Source organism: Falco punctatus (genome assembly GCF_963210335.1).
Source record: "Falco punctatus genome assembly, chromosome: 1".
NCBI lineage: Eukaryota > Metazoa > Chordata > Aves > Falconiformes > Falconidae > Falco > Falco punctatus.
In genome coordinates this window covers 83527603-83540254 of record NC_137580.1, presented here as the reverse complement: position 1 = coordinate 83540254, position 12652 = coordinate 83527603, and the positions used below count along the sequence as shown (strand labels likewise).

The following is a 12652-nucleotide window of genomic DNA, read 5'->3' as shown; positions in this document are numbered from 1 at the left end:
TAAATCAGGGCATGAAAAGATGGGGTTACAAAATTTAGTGGACAATTTTCAAATCTTATTTTAGTTTTTCTGAGTTATGGTATCCCCCTTAATGACAGAGTAATTACACCTTCAGTGACTAACAATAAAAGCAATGTATTACTTTTTAAAGCTTGAGATGATGCTTTTCATAGATCTTTCCTTGTTTATTCGGGGTTTATCAGTTAAGGTTCTCTTATTCCATAGTCTTTTCCTTATTATTGGGCAAACAGTTGCAAGACTATTGTGACTTTAGCTGTGCTCTGGTCTATCCTTTGTGGCTGACTGAGTTCCCTGCAGCAGTTGTCTGATAACGAGATGATTTCTTGCATACTGAACACTTGTGCACAGTAGGATTCTGTTATATACTTCTGACTCTTTGACACCATCTGCCCAGTAAAGTGGTTTTAATGGGTTTCCACTGAGCCAGTCTGTATTACAGCTCTGACAGCATGCTCTTTATTTTTAAAAATAAACAGAATCTCTTCAGAAAAGCTATCCATGAACATTGGCTTCTCCAACAAAATGACTGTTACATACTGTTCTGTATTTTGCAGAGGCAGAAAAATAGGAAAATGACTGATTGATTGGAATAGTCTTCTAATAGTGCTAGTTTATTTTTAAAATTACCCTTTAAAGCATTATTTCCTGTCCCATTTTTTAGTCTGGTATTATTACCCTTTCACAGAAATGCAATTGTTTTACCTTGTTGGAGTTCTCTTCTTTATGAAAGCTGGGGAATGTAGTGGTTCACAATGGTGATTTAGGAGTCAGGGTATCCACTGGCTTTCTGTAACCTTTGAAAAATCGCTTCAGTTTTCTGCTTTCTCTTTCCCTCTTAAACTGTCTTGTCTACTCAGAATGCAAGTTGTTCAGAGCTGGACCTGGTTTATTTGCTATTTACATAGCATCTGCCCTGCTTCTCAGATGAGAATGTACTTTTTACCACTTAAAAATAGTGGTAAATATTTTTAGTGTTTGAATTGGAAAGTGGAATGTGGTATTCTGATTTTCCTGATTGCTGGACAACACGAGGAACACAGAGGACTGTAAGAACAGAAGAGTAGTGTAAGAGAAAAAGATTCAGATATAATGAAAGCCTGTGTGTGACTGAAAAATTTTGAGCTGAAGTAGATGCCATCCCATGATTTTACAATTAATAAGCTATTTAAACCTTTTCAAACAGCAACACTATAAAGGGAACATAATTTTTTTTGTAAGAAGATGTCATAAAGATGTTTTTATGTTTCTTCCATTATACTAAACTGTTAAAGAAAAGATTAAAAATATCTGTATTAATAATGCAACGAACTGTTTACAATGGCAAAAAAATAATTTTGGCAGATGGTACAGATCTTGGGAATATTTCATTCCTTCTATGCTCCTTTAAGTCTTTGGAATTTATTTTAAGCTCCTTCACATTAGTAAGTTGCAAACGCTGTGGGTAACAGTGGTGATGAGATAAACGGATGAATGAAACTGTTCTCTCATCTCTTCTGTTATTGATGGGACATGAAAATTGAAACAGTCAAAAGGGATTCTTCTGAATTTCCAAGCTGGCTTGACAAAAACACACAGAGAATCAGACACAATCCTATTCTTTAGTCTTTACGTTCTTTTTTCTAAATTACATGGAGTTTGACCTCCAGGCAAAATGAAGTTTCCATCTGAAGCATGGGTTTCTTTTGTCTTCTCCCTGTCCTATACAGTACTGGTCATGGTTTGTAGATCTGTGTAGGGAGCCAGTACAAGATATTTGGACCTCTGAACCCTCTAGCTACCCATTTACTTGACAACAGCTGTTGCTGAGGTCCCCAGGAAAAACAATCTTCTGTGCTGCTGTGGCATTATAGAGTGAATATACCATGAGGCTAAGGCAGCTTTTCAGCATATTCTGAGATGTGCAGTGCCTTTGTATGAAAGAACCACTCGCAACAGTCATTAACTTTGGAACCTTTCTTCCATTTAAGATGTTTAGTACTTTTAATTTGTGGAATATGCACGTGGGGGTACCATTTGTGAGAAAATTGGCAAGATCCCTTTTTTGCAGGTGAAGAAACAGGCAGTTCCATTGTCATTTAATAAATGGGTCTACAGCAGAACTGTGCATATGAAGTTTTCAGATCATGTGACTCTGATGTTTGCATGTTTTCCTACATTTTCTAGCTAGTTTGGTTGAAAGCTTGTGGTCCATCTTAGCAATACTGTATCCAAGTGCAGATTCCCTTTATGGTTTCATATTTACCTCTTTGTAGATTTCTTTGGACTTGCTGTCTTTTGAAATCACCCAGCTTCTCAAGGTCCAGAATTCAGACTGAATTTAGTGGATCCAGTTTCAAGTTAGAAATAATATAAAGCAAATATCACTGTGAATTCCCTTGAGAATTAAAATGGTATTTTCCAAATGCTATCAAGCAGGCTGATACTTTAAGTGGTATCTCAGTGCTCCTTTCTCTGTGTTTTTGTTAATGCTTCATTTGTGTATTGGATGAAATGCTATCTAAGGTGAATACTGACGATCTGTGGTCCTTACGCAGTTGCTTGCTGCTGCTGTTACCTTTTTTTTATGCAGTTGCTTGCTGCTGCTGTTACCTTTTTTTTTTTTTTTAACCCCCTTTGTCGTATTGTAACTTTGGGTATTGCTTTAAATGTTCCCTGCCATTTCTGCTGCAGTAGTCTAAAACATGTATTTCAACATCAGCTGTGTCTTTTCTTGCCTTTTTATTTACACTCTTTACCTGAGTAGCAATAGATCAGAGTAATGGTGCAATAATCACTGTTGAAGCATTTATTTTTGTTTTCTTTATAATTCTATGCAGCCATATGCTCTTTTTATCCTTTCTTTTATTCCTATCATAATTATGGATGTGGTTTGGATCAGACCATGGGAAACAAAAAAAAAAAGAAATGCTTGTAAGTGGAAAATACTATATATAGCAGACATTTGTTATGGTATTTATAGTCTGGATGTTTAGAATGTCTGCATATGCAATATAGGTTCTCATCAAGTAATCAAATTACATGAATAATAATAGTAGGGATGGTTCACAAGGAGATTCTTTTCAGCTGTTCTCTTTTCAGCAGCTTCAGAAGAGAATGGTGAATTTAGTAGCATATTTTTCAGTGTTAACAAATCTTGGCTTTGGCAGTCTAGATCAGGAACAGCGTATTCAAAACTGAATATCCCTCACAGAGATGTCCTTATAGTAACTGTCTTCAGGTGCAGGAGAGAGTATTCCCAGACCTCAGATTATTTTAACTGTTGGAGTAGGTCATAGGATGATCTCTCAGGTAATTAGCTTTGTCAAACCTTGTCTTTATGGGGCCTACAACTTCTATCTGGAAGGTTGCTAGGAGACAGTGAAGATCGAGGGATGAAGAAAAATTCCCCCCAAAGTGCAAAGGGAGCATTGCAGGATGTTATTTGATGTAACAGGACTTTCTCGTGTTTCTGTTCATACTGTGAAGTGCTAAAGCCCATCATATTTCTACTAATAAGTACATTCTCATTTGTGTTTTCAACCTGAGAGTAGTAGCCATCCTAGTCTTCCTATGTGTGGTGACACTGCATCATTCCCTCAGCTTCTTGGGTATGGTCTTTGACTTGTTGCAGGTGTTCGCTGCCAGTTGGATCAATTTGTCAGAGAAAATACACATTCGCACACTTGTTTTATCTTCTGACAGACAGGCACTATCAAAATCTCATCTGGAGCCTGTGGAATTATTGTAGTATTTTCAGTTATGTTTTATGCTTCTTTGACATCTGTTTTAGGAATAGATGATCTGTTGTATTTGTTTTGGTCTAAATCAGACTGATCCTTTGCAAACGCTGCTTTCCGGTACCTCTTCATTTTCTTCTCCAATGACTGAATAAATGTTTCTGTCAGACACTCAGTAAGCAAATTCCTCCGTAGTGCTTGCACATTCTCTTACCTCCTTAATTATAGGTCAGTGCCATTACTGGTTTCCTTCCAATTGCAAGTCCAAGTCTTGTTTTTAGCACTGAAATGAACAGAAGGAATAATGGAGGAAAACAGACTATGTAATCTTAGATTTTGAGATTACATGGAATTTTTAGTACTGACCTGTAGGCGTTACCAGAAAATAGTTGGAAACCTAGCTGGGAGCCCAGAAAACTGAGATTGAGGGCAAGTAAGAAGAAATATGTGAAAGTTGGAAGACAAGAAGAAGAAATAAATAGCAAACTCTGTATTCTGTTCTGTGCTACTACTCTGCAGAGTAAGAACTGATAGTGAAGAATGGGGTTGTGAAGGCCACATAATAAAGAAAATCACATCTGCTTCCTGTGCTCTGTGGCCTGCTTCAGGCATATAGTATGTACACAGACAATACTCCTCACCAGAACGGTCCCAGGAGGTCTGACATCCTCAGACTCCCTCACATATGCGTATGCCGTAGCTCACAGGCAAGTTACACGTTTGACCTGATTCTGTAAAACTGCTATGCTACCAAACTGCAGAGTTGCCCTCACATTAGTTAAAGTATTTTGAACTAAGAGGACACAATTCTTTCTCTGCGAAATGGCCAGGGGTCAGAGCTGTTTTTCTGAGGTGCTTCTCAAAATCACTGGAAATGTTTCTTGCATATATATTCTGGCTAAAGAACTTAGCTGATCCAGGGGAATGGGGAACTGGGCATATGCCATGTAGGCTGATGATAAAAAACTGGAGAAGCAGCTTTGCTCTTTTCAGCAAAACAAGTGAAATGCTCTGATTTTTTTAAATCAGTAGAAGATCCTTGGTGGGTGACAACTGAAATTTTAACTTTCGTTTCAGACTAAAACAAATACTGAACTACTGTAATTTTTCATGGACTAAAGAAATCTTAATTTTGCCTATGATAAATTCAAGTCACAAACAGCCAAATTTGATTTTTGCTTGTTTCCAGAATAATCTTATGTGGAACGGTTTATACATACTTTATTTCATGAACCTGAAAGGAAAACTAAAATAATTGATGCTCAGCTACTTCTTTACATTCAGTGGTTGAAAGTTACTCCTTTTGTTTTTGCACTAAAAGATTTTCTCCTTCATGTGAACTTCTTAATTCTCACCTCTTTTTCCAGTAGTAAAGGGTTTTTTCTCAGCATTCTTTCCTTTGCATAATGAAAGCTCTCATAGTTGGCAAGTGCCCTCGGTTCCCTTCCTTGACCTGCTGGCAAAATGTGATATTGAAAAGTTTTTTGTTTCCTTCTCAACTGAAGTAGATTGCACATCTCTCGCAATAGATTTTGCCTTGTGCCCTGGGCAAGTAGTCGTCAAATGTGTTGGTTACAGAGAAATGATGCATTGTGTGGTGCTATAGATGCCATGCAACTTAAGAGAAAGAAATAATGAAATGACGTATTTTTTTGTATTGCAATGAAAACTGTGCTAAGTGCTCTGAAACCACAGCAAGGAACAATAAGTCTTTTGGAGTCAAGGTCTAGCTTTACAGGAGAAATGTGCAGAATTTTTATAATTTGGCTGTAGAAAACAGTTACGACAGACATTTCCTGGAATTATTTTTTTTTAGAAGCAATTTACAGGTATACTGTTAGCACAGTAGTTGAACAGTGGTGTTTTCCTGTATTTTGGGTGTTGATTTTTTTTTTTTTAATTAAATCTAGACTGTAAGCAGCCAGAAGAAAAATTGTAATCATTAGTTGGCTGAATCTCTTCTGAAAATGAGCATGGATGATATGGCTCCTCAGTAGGCTAAATCTTCCTCAGCTGGGGCTGCTGCAACCTCTCTCTCTCTTGTGTGGCATTGGCATTTATGCAGTTGAGTAATGTGTCGTGCAGAGAGCTGATGAATCCAGCTGAAAACTAATTTTTTTTTCTCCTTTATTTAGGCTAGGTTGGTTGTTTTTGGCTTTTTTTTTTTCAGACACCACCTCGAACTGTACAGCAGTTGTGTATTGAGGTGGTTCAGCTCCCTGATCTGATGGAAAACTAACCCACCAAAAAGAAAAGCTTTCCAACAAATACAGGACTGAATAATCTCACCTTGACGCCACATGCTCACCAGACCTGAAATGAAAAAGGGCTGAGTGTAAGCCTCTGTAGCCTGCAATTATGTGTTCTATTTGTAATATCAAGCTGTACCTCCAGTAATCTGTTCCCAGGCCTTTTCATTCTCCACTTGTAGAAAAAAAAATCATGATTGTGGCAATTGGATGTTGTTCAAGCCTATAGAGTGGCATGCAAACCAGTCAAAATGGTAAAAACTTTGACAGTAATCACTTGATATATTTAAAATTGCCGTTTTCAGCTGATAAGACTTACCAAAATAACATCCCATTCCATCTATAAAACAGCAACACTTTTAAACTAAAAGTATGCTTGTAATAATGATGACCAAGGTAAAGCCATGCAAGTTAGACAAAGATACGATAATTTTAGATAGCAAATAGTATTAGTCCCAGCTCTCCCTCAGTAAATTCCTTTTTATGGCTTGGTTGAAATTTTTGAAGGGGAGGGAAGGTCTCCCACTGTTGTTGATAATGTGGTGATCATTCCACTTTATAATTCTGGATTCAGCTATACTTCTCCAACCTGAAGTGGACACTACTTACCTTTATGCTGAGTATTTTGATAGTGAGTTGCAAGATTTTGGAAACCTCTTTATATTTTAAATCCAGCCAGCCAATTCTGAATAGCTGAGTTCTGTCGCAGTGATGACAGAAGTTTGCAGTATGGTAATGAAGATGTAAGACCCAGGAGTTTCCAGGAAGAAATTTGGATTTTATTTCCTTGCCTCAGTTGCATAGCTGTGGTTGCTTTCAGCCATCAGCAATGGCTACTCTTGCAACAGTTTCCAAAAAACTGAGCATCCCCCTTTCATAATCATGGATCTGGGTCGGCCTAACATTTTTCTCTTTGGCTTTCAGCTCTGTACTAAGCATTACAGACTACTATTGTATAAGATCTTTCACATCTGCCTATCATGCAGGCAGTTCCCGGTTCTTAGTCACTTGTTTTTTTTTCTTTCCTTATGAACTAGTGCTGTGACTAAATTGGTACATCTTAATGGCTCATCGTGTCTTGCATAGGCTTCCTGTTTCTGACCCCTGTTTTCTCTTCCACCACCAGGATGTACCTACTAGTAGGCAAATGCCATCTGGGAATTGTTAATCTGTCACAAGCACCACTGCTATTAGTGTGTGTGTATCAAGATGCAAAGGACTGTTACAAAAGCTTATCAGAGTTACAATTTTTTAAAAATTATGTCCGTCTTGCAGCTCTTAGGTCAAAGTCTCTAACTTACAGGAGTGTTTTATTTTATTACAGTGGGATGGTTAGACCAGCATGGGGGCAAATGACTGAGTCATGGACTGGTTCCTAATTACACCTATGTGCTTCCTTAATGGAATTCAAATCAATTATTTTGTTGTGTGAAGGAAGTGACATTATATTTATTTATAAATTCTTTTTAAGATGTCAGCATGTAGCCCTAAGGATGTGGAAGAAGGTAGAGCTTGTCAGCCTCACTGGCTGCTCTGAATTAGCCTGAACCTATTGGAAATGAAAGGTTCAGAGAGCACAGATGGAATAGATTGAAGCTTTGAGTGAATTGAAAGGGCAAGTTTACTGGCGAATTGTGATCTCTGTGGGCAGAAAGGTAGCTAATAATTGAAATTGTCAGACATTGTAAAATCCTCGAAAGAACTGCTTGAGGCTTTTTGCTTTCCAATTTTGGCTTATGGTAGCTGCCTTTTTAATTAATATCTCTTTTGTTTCCATATAGTTAAAATCAAACATGGAAGTGTATAATATTTAGTGACTATGTGAGACATGAACTGTTCTTGGTTGACTTTTTTTCTTGTTCTTTTAAGATAACAAAATTGCACGAATACATCTCTTTAGAGGTTTTACGCCTTCACTCTGTAGATGAAGGCTAGATTTTTAGAAGTACTTGGTTATAAATTTAGGCACCAAAATGACTGGAGAGATTTTCAGTCAGTCTCAGCAATGATGTGTGCTTTCTTGAAAGTCCATCCAGAAATGTCACAGAGGGAAGTGGTGAAGGCTGAATGCTGGTGAACATTCCCACACTGAGGGAGCAGAGCAGTAGAAAATCTAGGTTTTCACTCTTTTGAAAACTTTAGTACAGCTCCCAGCTTAGTGGATAGAACCTTGGCTGCAGCTGATGTGATACTAAGAACCATTAAAATTACAACAAAATTTGATGAAGAGGTCTTAAATTTTGGCTAAATTAATTTGCTTCATGTAGAGAATGGAATGATGTCATACTTAACAGATAATTCTATTTAAGCAGTTCTTTGACTTAAAAATAAGAAGGAAGTGCAACCCCTGTTTTGCTATTTTATTCTGTATTTTTTTTTTTTTTAGGGTGATGATTAAGAAATGTAGTCAGCTGTTAAGAAGATATATAAACCATCTCCTGATACAAATTTGTAATGCCTGAAAACAGGAGACAAAGCCAGGCAGTACAGCACGATGCCAGTACCCCAGAATAATTTGAAATTATACTGCTTTTTTCATTGTAGATAGCAGCATACTTTTGTTTTCAACTGAGTGTTTCTGTTCCACTGTACTTACTCAATTTGACTGTTACCTTCTGCTGTCAGAATTTCTTTGTATTGAAAATCTAAGTCACTATTAGATCAGTCACTAATATCTTAAAGCCCACAATTCACTCTGAACTCCTAATACCCGAAATACAGAACTAAAGATTGCTTTAAAAGCATCTTGAACTGTTTTTACAGTTATCACGTTTTTTCCATTTTTCAATGTTAGAGATAAGTCTGAGTTTTCATGAAAGACCTGATTTGATGACAGAACTTTCCTACAACAGGGTTCTTACTACAAAAGCCTTTCACTTCTTCCGTCCCTCACCCAAATATTTCCTCTAAATGTAACAGCCTTACATAATCTTTAAATGTATGATGACACTTTGAAGGTTTTGGGGGCTTTCTTGATGTCTTCTGATGACTTTCTGAAGACAGGTGCTATTTTCATGTTTTCTTATACAGAGTGCCATACATGAGATAAAAACCTAGCTCTGCAGATGGAGTCATTGACTTCAATATGACTGAGACTTCTTCCTCCCAATGTTCTTGAAAAATGAGTAGGAGTGGGTGGAAATAAAACCAAATATGTGCATTTTTCTTTATGCATTTTTCATCATTTGAAATTTCCTATGAGTGAGGTTACACACTCATGGTCTGATTTGGTTAGAGTGACAAGTCCAGTTCTGATACAATTCACCAAGAAGAAAAATCCCATTGAAATAGAATGTTTTGCTGCTTGAAGAATAGATTCACTCATCCTTACTCATACTTTGCAAAGTCCTACTCAACAGAAACCCCCACAAAATGCACAGGATGGTAGAAACTGACTTTTGATAATTGAAAGAGAACTAATAGTAGGAAAATGGCTAACATGGTGGGGTAGGTCTTGTATTATTTAGGTACAAAAAATTACCTAAATTTTAGAGAAGTGCTTTGAATAGATACCATACCTGAAGACTTGTTTAGGTTTTGCACAGCACCTGATTGTCTCCAGTATCTGCACCTTCTTAATTTGTTAGCTCAGTCCTGTCATAAGCCACAACACAGTGTGTTGTTGATGCTGCAAGCTCTTTCTTGTTTTGGAAAAGGTGGAGCAATGCGTTAACAGCATGAATTCAATGAAGAATGGATGGGTGAGTGCATTAGCCATTAGTTTGTCAACTTTATGAAGTGCAGTGTTTTCTCAAGTCTTTAAGGAACCTAATGAGCTATGATCAGGGACTGTGAGCCAGCTTCCCTGGCATCATCTACAAAATTGCACTTAGCAACAGGGTGCAAGCAGCTGAAGTGAGATGTGTAGAGGTTAGTTCATCAGACTGGATATTTTTCAAGATTCCCATGCTGTCTGTCTGAAGGAATGGCTCTATAGCACAGCCAGCCTGGGCTACTATCATAACGCTCAGACTTCTGTAAGAATACTAATCAAAATCTCTTTGCTTACATCAGTGAATTGTTAGTCTGAGAGGTATTAATGTCCATGAACAGTTAAATTTTGAGGCCTTGGCTCTCTCTTATATACTATACGACAAATTCCTGTTACCTGCCAGAAGTTGCTTCCAGTAATATTCCTTTTGCCTGTATTTACTGACTCTTGTGGAGAACTATGGATTTCTTCATATCCTGTACCCTTCAGCTTGGCGCTGCACCTAAGGTTTCTTAAATGTGAAAAAAAGAAGTTAAAATGAAATACCAGAATTAATTTATATCCCTTCAATATTCCTAAAGCAGGAGAAATACCAGGTGTTGTGTTGAGTATCTTACACTAAAATGGAAGAAAACACTTCCTAATAGTGATATTGATAAGATTGTGAAAAAAAATCCTGGGAACTGTGGTGGAAGTCCTGCCTGCAGCAGGAGTTTAGTATTAGAAGAATAAGATTAGATTAGAGGATTAGAAATTTCAGGGGGATGAGGAGGGGCAGAGGAGAGGGAAACCACATCTATGCCAAATCAGCCCTCCATTTTCCCAGTTTCTGTGAGGCAACATGAAGGGACTGAACATCTGCAAGTTCTGATGTCCTTTCCAAGCAGAATCACATTGATAGGATTGTTCTTAAGACTTCCATTGATCATAGATTTTAACTGCATTTTCTTTTTGCCACGATTACACAAATGACTGCTATCTTGCAGGATAGTTCTTTTTTGTCATTCCCAAATAAAGCTTTCATGCATCTTGTGTGCACAGTACAGTCCATATCTGCTTCCTAAAAACAAGTTATTGGATTCATATATGAATCCAATAACAGAAACAGCAGCAAAACCTTTTTAAATAAATATATTGAATTACTAAAAGAAGCATCTGATCACTGTATTAATAACAGTCTACCCACTACCTTTCATATTCAGTCACTGTAGTGGATTATGCTGAGGAATTGGCTGTAGCAATTTGTGTAATGGAGAAAACTGTTCCTGAGTAGTGCTGAATGACTGAATTTTATTGGTTCATAAAAAAACCTGGAGGTTAATATCTTTGTTTTGTGAAACAGATGTTTAATTCCGAGCCTGGACAATTGGCTCTTTTATGCCTGAAGAGGGGAAAAAAATAGAGGTTTTGGATTACAGTTTATCATGTAATTGTATATGACAGATGTATTAAATTAGTCTTTCCCAAAGCTTTTGGTGTTTTGCTGCTCTGAACTGTAAATCTTACTTGACTTTCTCATTTGCAGGTGGCATGAGACCATACTGTGCATGTTTCACGTTTCTCAGATAGGACAAAATATTCCAAGTTTGTTGCGAAGTTACAGACCACTTACATATGGGTAAAAGACAAATTCTTTAGCATTTATGGTTCAGACTACAATGTAAATGAAGGGATAATACAAAAAAACCCTTTAAAAATAAATTCTGCATATGCTTTTGATTTGCCTAAATCTAAAAAATTAATGTGTCCAGGTTTAATTTTCCAATCTGTGTCACAGTCTGCTTTCACCCCTTGAGTGCACCAGGGCATTCTGTGAGCACTTAATGAACCAGACGCTTCTAAAGTTTTATTAACATTACACGAATTGTATTTTAGTCCATGTCGTTGTCCTCTGCTGATTAAAACATGACTAACCTTTTATAAAATGGCTTGCTCTATGTGTGTAGGTAGAACTTGTAGAGCTTAATTTTTATCTGATTTTCAAAACCCCTGACTAAGCTGCCTGTTACCTTGATGTAAAGGCAGAGCAGTTTCTGAGGAATTACTATGGATTTACTTAACAGGAAACAGAATTTTTCCCTTTTGATTTTAATGGGAGGAGAAACTTTCTAATTAGTCAGTTCTGCTTTCACAGCACACATATTTGATGCATGCAGTTTCCCTGCTTTTATTTCCTAACATGGTAAGCCTTTCTAGAATCTTTTCTTTAAAAGCTGTCATCTGTTTTGTTTTCAACTTTAAAAGTTACCTGAAGAAAACTTTGCATTTGAATTCCTTCTTTTATGTTTTAACCTTTTTGACGTATCAGAAAAAACAATTTGAAATTCCTATTTGGGGGGAAATACCTTAATTAAGGTTGTATTATTTATCAGCCATTAAAAAAAGCAGATTTTTAAAAACTGTTTTTCAGAAAATGTGCCAGTGTATGAAATAACTACATCAGGCAACAGGCAGTTTAAAATACAGATAGCTTGTTACAAGTAAGTTAATTTACTCCAATTACATTAAGATCTGCTTATTTTTTATTTAACAATAAGTCAAGTTCTGTTGCTGACAGAAAACGGAGGAATTACTAAGCCAATAACACAGCCTAAGAATGGAATGGAAAATTTGCAATATGTTTTATAACTAAACACATTCTTATATAATTATTTCCTCAAAGCATTATTGAGATGTGTTGAAAAGATGCTTCACAAAAATTTCATCCAATGATCCTAAACCAATGACTTCATGAAATTCTAGACTTGAGTCCAAGGAGATTATTCTTCCTCAAAGAAGAATTGAAAAATGTCTTGGATGGCTTTTTGGAATGAAGATGCAGTACAAAACTGAGTCCTGAGAGATTTAGTGTGATCATTCTCACCATTGGTGTTAACCGATGAAATAAATATTTCACTCTCTTTCAGCTTATACCAGTTTAGAATCTGACTCTTGATCCTGGAGAGCCTATTAGT

General features: G+C 36.8%; 1 protein-coding gene and 1 long non-coding RNA gene across 4 annotated transcripts in view; one reads left to right on the top strand and one right to left on the bottom strand.

The window, feature by feature from the left end:
• The window catches only part of TMEM132D (transmembrane protein 132D), a 261285-nt gene that overhangs the window by 10727 nt on the left and 237906 nt on the right, over positions 1-12652 (top strand). The window lies entirely within an intron of this gene.
• Positions 2595-11755, bottom strand: LOC308061715. Its single transcript, XR_013927329.1, has 2 exons — positions 8834-11755; positions 2595-8788 (listed from the first exon to the last, which is right to left on the bottom strand). It is a non-coding gene; the product is annotated as an uncharacterized lncRNA (long non-coding RNA).